This window comes from Lipotes vexillifer, unplaced genomic scaffold (genome assembly GCF_000442215.2).
Source record: "Lipotes vexillifer unplaced genomic scaffold, Lipotes_vexillifer_v1.1 scaffold602, whole genome shotgun sequence".
In the NCBI taxonomy this organism is placed as follows: Eukaryota; Metazoa; Chordata; class Mammalia; order Artiodactyla; family Lipotidae; genus Lipotes; species Lipotes vexillifer.
This window is the reverse complement of record NW_006790307.1, coordinates 472252-480100: the sequence shown is the minus strand read 5'-3', so window position 1 is coordinate 480100 and position 7849 is coordinate 472252.

The window sequence follows — 7849 nt, the reverse complement described above, 5'->3', positions numbered from 1 at the left end:
CTCATAGAGAACATAGAACAAATTATTCCAACATAATATGGCATTATGCATGACAAATGGAAAATGTCTCTGTGGGTACAGAAGTAATGCTGGGGTGAAGCAGAGTTTGTGGAGACAAGTTAGCGAACCGGTGAGCACTCAGATAACCAACAAGGACCTACTGTAAAAAGAAATAAGTTAAAAAAAAAGGGTCAACGGAGGGTCACTGCCATTTTTGAGACTTCCGGGTATAGGAAAAAAAGAAAAGAAAAGGAAAAAAACTAAAAAAATGTCTGAAGAGGGTTATAAAAATTGCTTAATTCACAAAATAATGAAAGGATTTCTTTAAAAATATTTCTTTATAAAACATTATAGGCAAATTGATCTAATAATGAGCCCGAGTTGAAAGTTATATGAGGCTTGTCTTCATTTCTCATTCCTGTCTGCATCTCTGTGACTCTACATTTAACTTTATTTGTATATAAATCAAAGGGCTATGTTTGTGACCCATTGTGAGGGTGAAGCCTGGACTAATGACCTTCCTGCCCCCTGTGCTGGGTCCTGGGTATCAGAGAAGAGGTGAGAACTATTTCAGGGGGGAGAAAAAGGAATATACCAAAGCAAAAATGTACAGAATAGCAGCATATACCCTAGAAACCACAAGCGTTTGAGACAGTGAAGCATAAATTACAGGGAGAGGAGTGGCTACAGCTACAGCTGGGGAGGAAGGCACAGGCCAAGTCATCAAAGGCTTTCTATGGCCACCAAGGATCCTGGACTGCATCTTGTGTGTAATTGGGAGCCACTCGTCAATTTCAGGAGGACCGTGGTCAGTTTTGTATTTTAGATCAATCACTTGGGTGGCAGTGTGGAGGTGGGGGGGACTGGAGTGCCAGACAGAGGCACAGAGACCATACAGAGGACCTCTGCATTTGCTGGGATGATGAGATGTGAACCCAGGCAGACGGTGATCTAGAGAAGGGCCGGCTATCTAGAAGGTTAATAGAAACAGCAACACGTACAGAAAGTGCTGATGACTTCCTGTTTGGAGATGTGGATGGAAAAGACAGCTCGTCCTTGAAACTTAATAAAGTCACACAGCTTTTAAGTGGGCCTAAATATACTGCTCTACCCCCAATCCTGTGGCAAGCTGTCCAGCCAAGTGTGTGCACAGCCTTGAGTGCTGAGGCCCTGGGAAGCTGCTCAGAGGTGGTGGGTCCAGGGAAATCCCAGTGGAGCCAGGAAGACCGCCCACTTCTTGGTCATTCGTCCCTTTGCTGAGCTCTGCTCATACCCTTTTGAGTATGCCATCCGTTTCCTGCTGGACCTCTGTCTGGTGGATTGGTGCTATCTTTACCCAAGTGGAAGTGATGAGTGAGCGTTCTATCCCAAATTCCTTGTTCATGGCTAGGGCTTGGGGGACACAGTGGCAGTGGTACCTTTGAGGTCCTGACCTCCCTGTCCTTCATTCCGTCTCACTCTTCACAGCCTAAGTCATGCTTGCTTTCTTTGTCTTGCTTGTTCTAAACAGTGTTGCAGAGGCCCATCCCTGTTCCTCTCCTTTCCCCGCTGGCTCAGCAGTCATCTGGGCCTGACCTTCATAGCCTCTAGTTGTTAGAATCTCTGAGAGTTGGAAGCTGCCTTTTAGGGCCCATTTCTTCCACCTTATTTGGGGATTCCTCTCTGTGGTGACTTCCGTTTCTTTATGTCTCCCATCCTGTGTTGACATGCCACTTCTGCTCGGGACAACCACTGTCCCTTTCCCCTAAGAATTGACTGTCACCCTGAGAATTGTTTACCAGCATGTTCCTGGGCCCCAGAGGGAACAGATGGGATTACATTTAGAGTAGATGACTCTGCTATCATGTTCAGTCCACAATGCTGGGAGGGACACAAACATCAAGGCTAATGGATTCATGGACCTTTTAGCAAAAGTGAACAGGGTCAGGCTGGAGGGAAGTGATTTGCAGCACATAAATGAGTCTGCAAAGCTGAACTGAAAGCTCAAAGTTGAATTTAATTCAAGCTATGGAGATTAATCGACCTCTTCTCCAACCTGTGGTATAGGAGGAAGTGGTTAAGAACACAGGCTTCAGAATTACTCTGTCCATGTTCAAAGTAAGGCTATGACATTTGCCAGCTCTATGACATTTGCCAGCTCTGTGACCTAGGGCCAGATACTTACTCTCTCTCTGTGCCTCAGTTTCTTCATCTGTAGAATGGAAATAATTATAGGCCCTGCCTTATTTAGTTTTGCAAGAATTAAATGATATAACACTGGTAAGGCTGTACAGAGTGCTACCTGGAACATAATAGTAATAGTTGCTAACGTTTATTAAGTGCTTATTATGCACTAGGGGTCAAAAATATTACACACTACTATTCCTCTTTGTCATACGGGGTTCGACAGAGTTTCTTCTCAAAGAATTAGATTTGGCTGACAAGAAACTGCAAAGCAGAGAGGCTCCACGCAGAAAAGCATGCATCTGATCACATGGGGGGCTTGTTAAATACACATTCCTGGGCTTCATCCCCAGAGTTTCAGATTCAACAGGATTGTGAGGGTGTCAGTCTGAGAATTTGCATTTCTAACCAGGTCCCATTTGGGGACCAAACTTTGGGATACTCTGGCATAGAGGTTAAGAAGCCGCATTTTGAAGTCAGAAGGATTCAGATTGGAAACTGAGCTCTGGCACCGTATGGCCTTGGGCAAATTACTTTGTCTCTTTAAACTTCAGTTTCCTTGTCTCCAATATAAGTCTAAGAACTAGGCTGTGTGAAGAGTTAAGTTAGATGATACTATAGTTAGCGCATAACATACATTAACTATTATTCCTATTCTTCTGCTAAATTTTGGGCGATATCCTGGTCTTCTCTGTGCCTCTTCTTTATTATCTATAAAGTAGAAACATTCACTAATCAGTAGTATATGGCAGATGAAGGCACTCAATAAGACAATAGCCTTGAGTCAAACTATTAGTGACCATTCTAGAGATTAAACATGCAGTCCCCTTCTGTAGCACTTTAAACAGGACTTGGAATGTCTTCCTCTTTTTTTAAAAAATATTTATTTGTTTACTTATTTTTTGCTGCGTTGGGTCTTTGTTTTCGCGTGTGGGCTTTCTCTAGTTGTGACAAGCTGGGGCTACTCTTCCTTGTGGTGCGCGGGCTTCTCATTGCGGTGGCTTCTCTTGTTGCAGAGCACGGGCTCTAGGCGCGCCGGCTTCAGTAGTTGTGGCTCGCGGGCTCTAGAGCGCAGGCACAGTAGTTGTGGCGCATGAGCTTAGTTGCTCCGCGGCATGTAGGATCTTCCCGGCCCAGGGATCGAACCCATGTCCCCTGCATTGGCAGGCAGATTCTTAACCACTGCGCCACCAGGGGAGTCAGGAGTGTCTTCCTCTTAAATGAGAAAATCCTCTGCTACTGCAAGGGGTCTAAGACTCCCAATAGAGCCTTCAGATTCTAGCTCTCACCTTTAATTTTACTCCCTCTTTGCCTTCTTCCTCATATTTTTCCACCAAAGTGGAATCATTCATTTTATTTCTCTTGGTCCTGGTTTGCCTTTATTTATTGCTGATGTGTTATCCTTTGCAGATAGACAGTTGTCTCCTTCCCCAGCCATCTGTCATGAGTCGGGAAGGAACATCTACTTGAGTGAAGACTGGGTCAGGGTTCACTGGAAAGTTCTTTAGGAATGAAATATGGCTTAAACATTTAATTTATATCTCTTACAAATGGTATTTTCTTTTCTTTTCTTTATTTATATTTTTTGCGGTATGCAGGCCTCTCACTGTTGTGGCCTCTCCCGTTGCAGAGCACAGGCTCCAGTCACACAGGCTCAGCGGCCATGGCTCACGGGCCCAGCCGCTCCACGGCACGTGGGATCTTCCCAGACCAGGGCACGAACCCGTGTCCCCTGCATCGGCAGGCGAACTCTCAACCACTGCGCCACCAGGGAAGCCCACAAATGGTATTTTCTGATTGAGGTTAGATTTAGGAATGTTCCCAGACTTCTGAACTTTTCCACTTTTAATGCTCTTTGTTTCTATAGTTGTATTGTCAGCTTTTTGGTTCTGATTTTTGTTCTTGTTTTTTACCTTATCTCCTCTGCAAGCCGTAAGACACAGAAACTTCTTAGCCACCAACAGCTTGCAGCAGGGTAGCAGAGACAGGAAACATATTTCATTGCTGGTTCTTTCTTAAAGACTGAAATAGATGCCAAGTTTCTTCCTGGGATCAAGAGCTCCAAAAGCAAAGAGAAAAGCAATTTAATATTAAGACACTTTACACAAAGGTTCTTGCACCATTACAATAAACCCCAGAAAAAAAGGCAAGGTTTACTTAGATCAACAATTCCTTAAAATAATAGTACAATTTTCCGTGGGAGATACTGGGTTAGGGAGACATTTTAGTGAGCATGGCCTTTGGTGAATGTTAACGCCTACACAGAACCATCCCTGCACGGTTTATCTATGTTACTCAAGCTTGAATTTTACCAGTTAATTTTTTACACGTCTGTTATGAATGCTCCTTTTATTGGCAACATTAAAAGCCTTGCCAATTCTTTCAAAATCTAGTGGTAGAACCTCTTCTGGGTTTTAGGTGTTTTGATTTAATTAGCCTTAATAAAAATGTTTTATAATAGTATTATGTTAAAAAATCATGTTTTCTCCTTTTCTGTTCTATACTATTTCAGCTTTAAGATTGTGACAACTTTTGCTAAAGTATGACTCTAAATTAACAGTCTGAAACTTGTTTAGCAAATGGATGTCTCCAGACATATGAGATGCAAAAAATGAAAGGAATAATCACACAAAATGTTGAAAGTTCCACTGAAGGTTCTGTCTCAGTGCTGGAGATGGCTGCTTCTGAGAAGCTTTCTTCTTTGTCTATATTTACGTGTAGACAGGCCCTTCCCCACAAGTAATAGGAAAACAAGTTTCAATTCTAGCACTATCCTATTTTGCTGTGTCATTTTAAACTTAGGTCTTGGTTTCCATTATTGTCCATCCCTAAGGTTGCCCTTCCAGCTCTAACATTTTATGATTATGGAGGATGTTATCAGCAGAGTTACTAAGTGATTAGTTCATATCATAAGATTCTCTTTTTCTTTAAGAGTAAATTCCATCAAACAAACAGCTACTTTGGGGAAAAAAAAAGGGCCAAGCCTCATAGGGCAAATTATTTTGCTAACTTAATCTGAATCCAGAAACTGTTTTTCAAAAAAAAGGATGGCTTTGATTTAATGGTTTTACATGTAAATCTCTTGCACATTTTTAAAAAATAAAGATTTCTGTAAGTAAGTTGTAGAAAAATGAAATGCTGGAGTTGTGAAGGACACTAATTTTTCAACTTAAATATGAAAAAGACAAAATAATAATTCTGGAAATAGACACAGCAGCTCTTAACTAAATGTCACACCACCCGCTTATATGTGAAGTGCCTCTGAAGGGCTCAGGGGATCCAGCTGTGGCAGCGCCTCTGAGAACACACCAGCACTGTTGGTGATAGATGACATTTTGGTTACTAATGAACTAAAGAACTTAAACCAAGAATTTAGTTGGAGACAGTCAACTAGAGAGTCTATTATATGTATGTGATGCCCTAGATAACCAACTCAGCGCTCACAGCAACAAAGGTTAAGACAACCGTGTTCTTCATGATGATGTCCCACAAGATTTTTCTCATTTAGAAGCAGCCATTTCTGACCTTTTTCCTGATCAGACAGATGACAGAAATTGATAAGTGAGAAACAGGCAAATAAAGCACAGAAAACTTTCCTTCAACAAACAGCAGTTTTATTCCTGTACTGGTGAGAAGGTGTGTTAAGACACTATATAGATTTTTTTGACCGTAGTTACAAATATGAAAATATATTAAGCAAATACATAACTTAAATAGAAAGACTAAGGAAGTGTTTTCTTCAAATAGAGTTGGTTAGAGACACAATATTGTGGGGAGGTACTACCATAAGAAAAGCATAGAATCATCTACTGCCATTTTAAATAACCAGATTTGCAGAGAAAGAATACATGACATCAAAAACATAAAAGTGCTCTATTATAAAACATAATAAGCTCAGTTGCTAGATGTATTTACATTATTTATTTAAGCTTCACACAAATCAAGGAACAGCCAGAAGAGCCCCCATGGACAATAACGTTATTAGATATTGACTACCTAACATCCAAAGTATTGGGCCAGGTGGACATATACACACTACCAAATGTAAAATAGCTAGTGGGAAGCAGCTGCATAGCACAGGGAGATCAGCTCGGTGCTTTGTGACCACCTAGAGCGGTGGGATAGGGAGGGTGGGGGGGAGACGCAAGAGGGAGGGGATATGGGGATATATGTATAGGTACAGCTGATTCACTTTGTTGTACAGCAGAAACTAACACACCATTGTAAAGCAATTATACCCCAATAAAGATGTTAAAACAAAACAAAATAAAAAAAACAAAGTATTGGGTCAGGAGCAATTTCCACTCAAAAGAAGTGTACGTTGAATGTCTATGAGCTGTGCACTAATTTCTATAAGGTAGGAGTAGAAATGAGTTTAAAGACTTGGTTCTTGTCATCGCAGAGTTTATAAGCCTGATGGGTCCCACCTGGGAAACCAGAGATTAAGGACTCTTCAGGTAAGAATATTGGTGTACCTGGTTGTTAGTGTGGCTGAGATTAGGAGATTTCACGAAGGCCACTGTAGACTCTCCCAGTAGCTCACAGGCGAACACCACCCAACTCTATGGCATACTCCTAAAGCCACAGTTACATATGCTCCTTTCTTGTTGGGATGCTTACCTGGCTCACTCAGCTATGAAAACACAACATCTCAAACATAACAAAAAGCTTGCTCTTAGGATGAAGATAGTTTTTCTTAAAAGAAATTACTTAAGGCAGAAAGTAGCCATAACTAAACTCTCTTGTGAATATTCTAGAAGGAACATGTTACATTTGTCTGATATTATTCACCATTTTCAACAACTTACTTTGGTATCTTACATAAGATCATGTACATTGGCATATAGGTTATAAAAATAATCTTTGGTAAATCTGTTAATAGGTCTTTTTATTTCCATTACATAAACCTTTATTTTAAGAGCATTCACCAACAATTTTCTTATTTCATGAATGCAACTATATAGACAACCTTTAAAAAAATAAAATGCCTCATTTTTGTTGCATACATTTATTCCTAGGGAGCCTCCCTATAAGTCAAGAGTATTCTTTTAGTCAGAAATATTTCCATTGCTAGAAACATTTTTAGAACAGAACAGATTTTTGCTATTATCATGGCTGCATTAAATGTTACCCTGCATTTTAACTAAAATGGCCAAACATTTCCAAAGGCATCATCCACTACAAGAATCTAAGGTAGTGTGTTCAGAATTCCAAACTCAATTTCATCAAACACCTGGTCAATTCACAAAACTAAATGAATCAATTCAATTGCTTAATCAGCTAAAGCATCTGGCCAGCATAGTCAAAGTGAACCCCCCCCCCCACCCCCCCCCCCCCCCCCCCCCCGCCCAAAGGATAATACGCCCTAATAGAAGCATATGACATCTCCAAAGAACAGTCTGGACACACAGAAGGGATGGCATTTCCTCCTCCTGACGGTGTCTGCTTAAAGCCCCCTTTTCAAATACTTTTCCTTCTTTACATCATTTCACTCATTTTCTGCAGTCATGGTTTATAGATTTTTTTTCCCTTGATGTGAAACAATCTTTGAATACTTGATATGATTTGAAATCTCAGGTTAAAAGTACTCAGAACCTTAACAGCGCATTGGGGCTGATAACAGCCTTTTCCACTGTCTCTTCAGAAATGAAGCATTATTGAATCCTTGCTCATAGCCACATCGGGG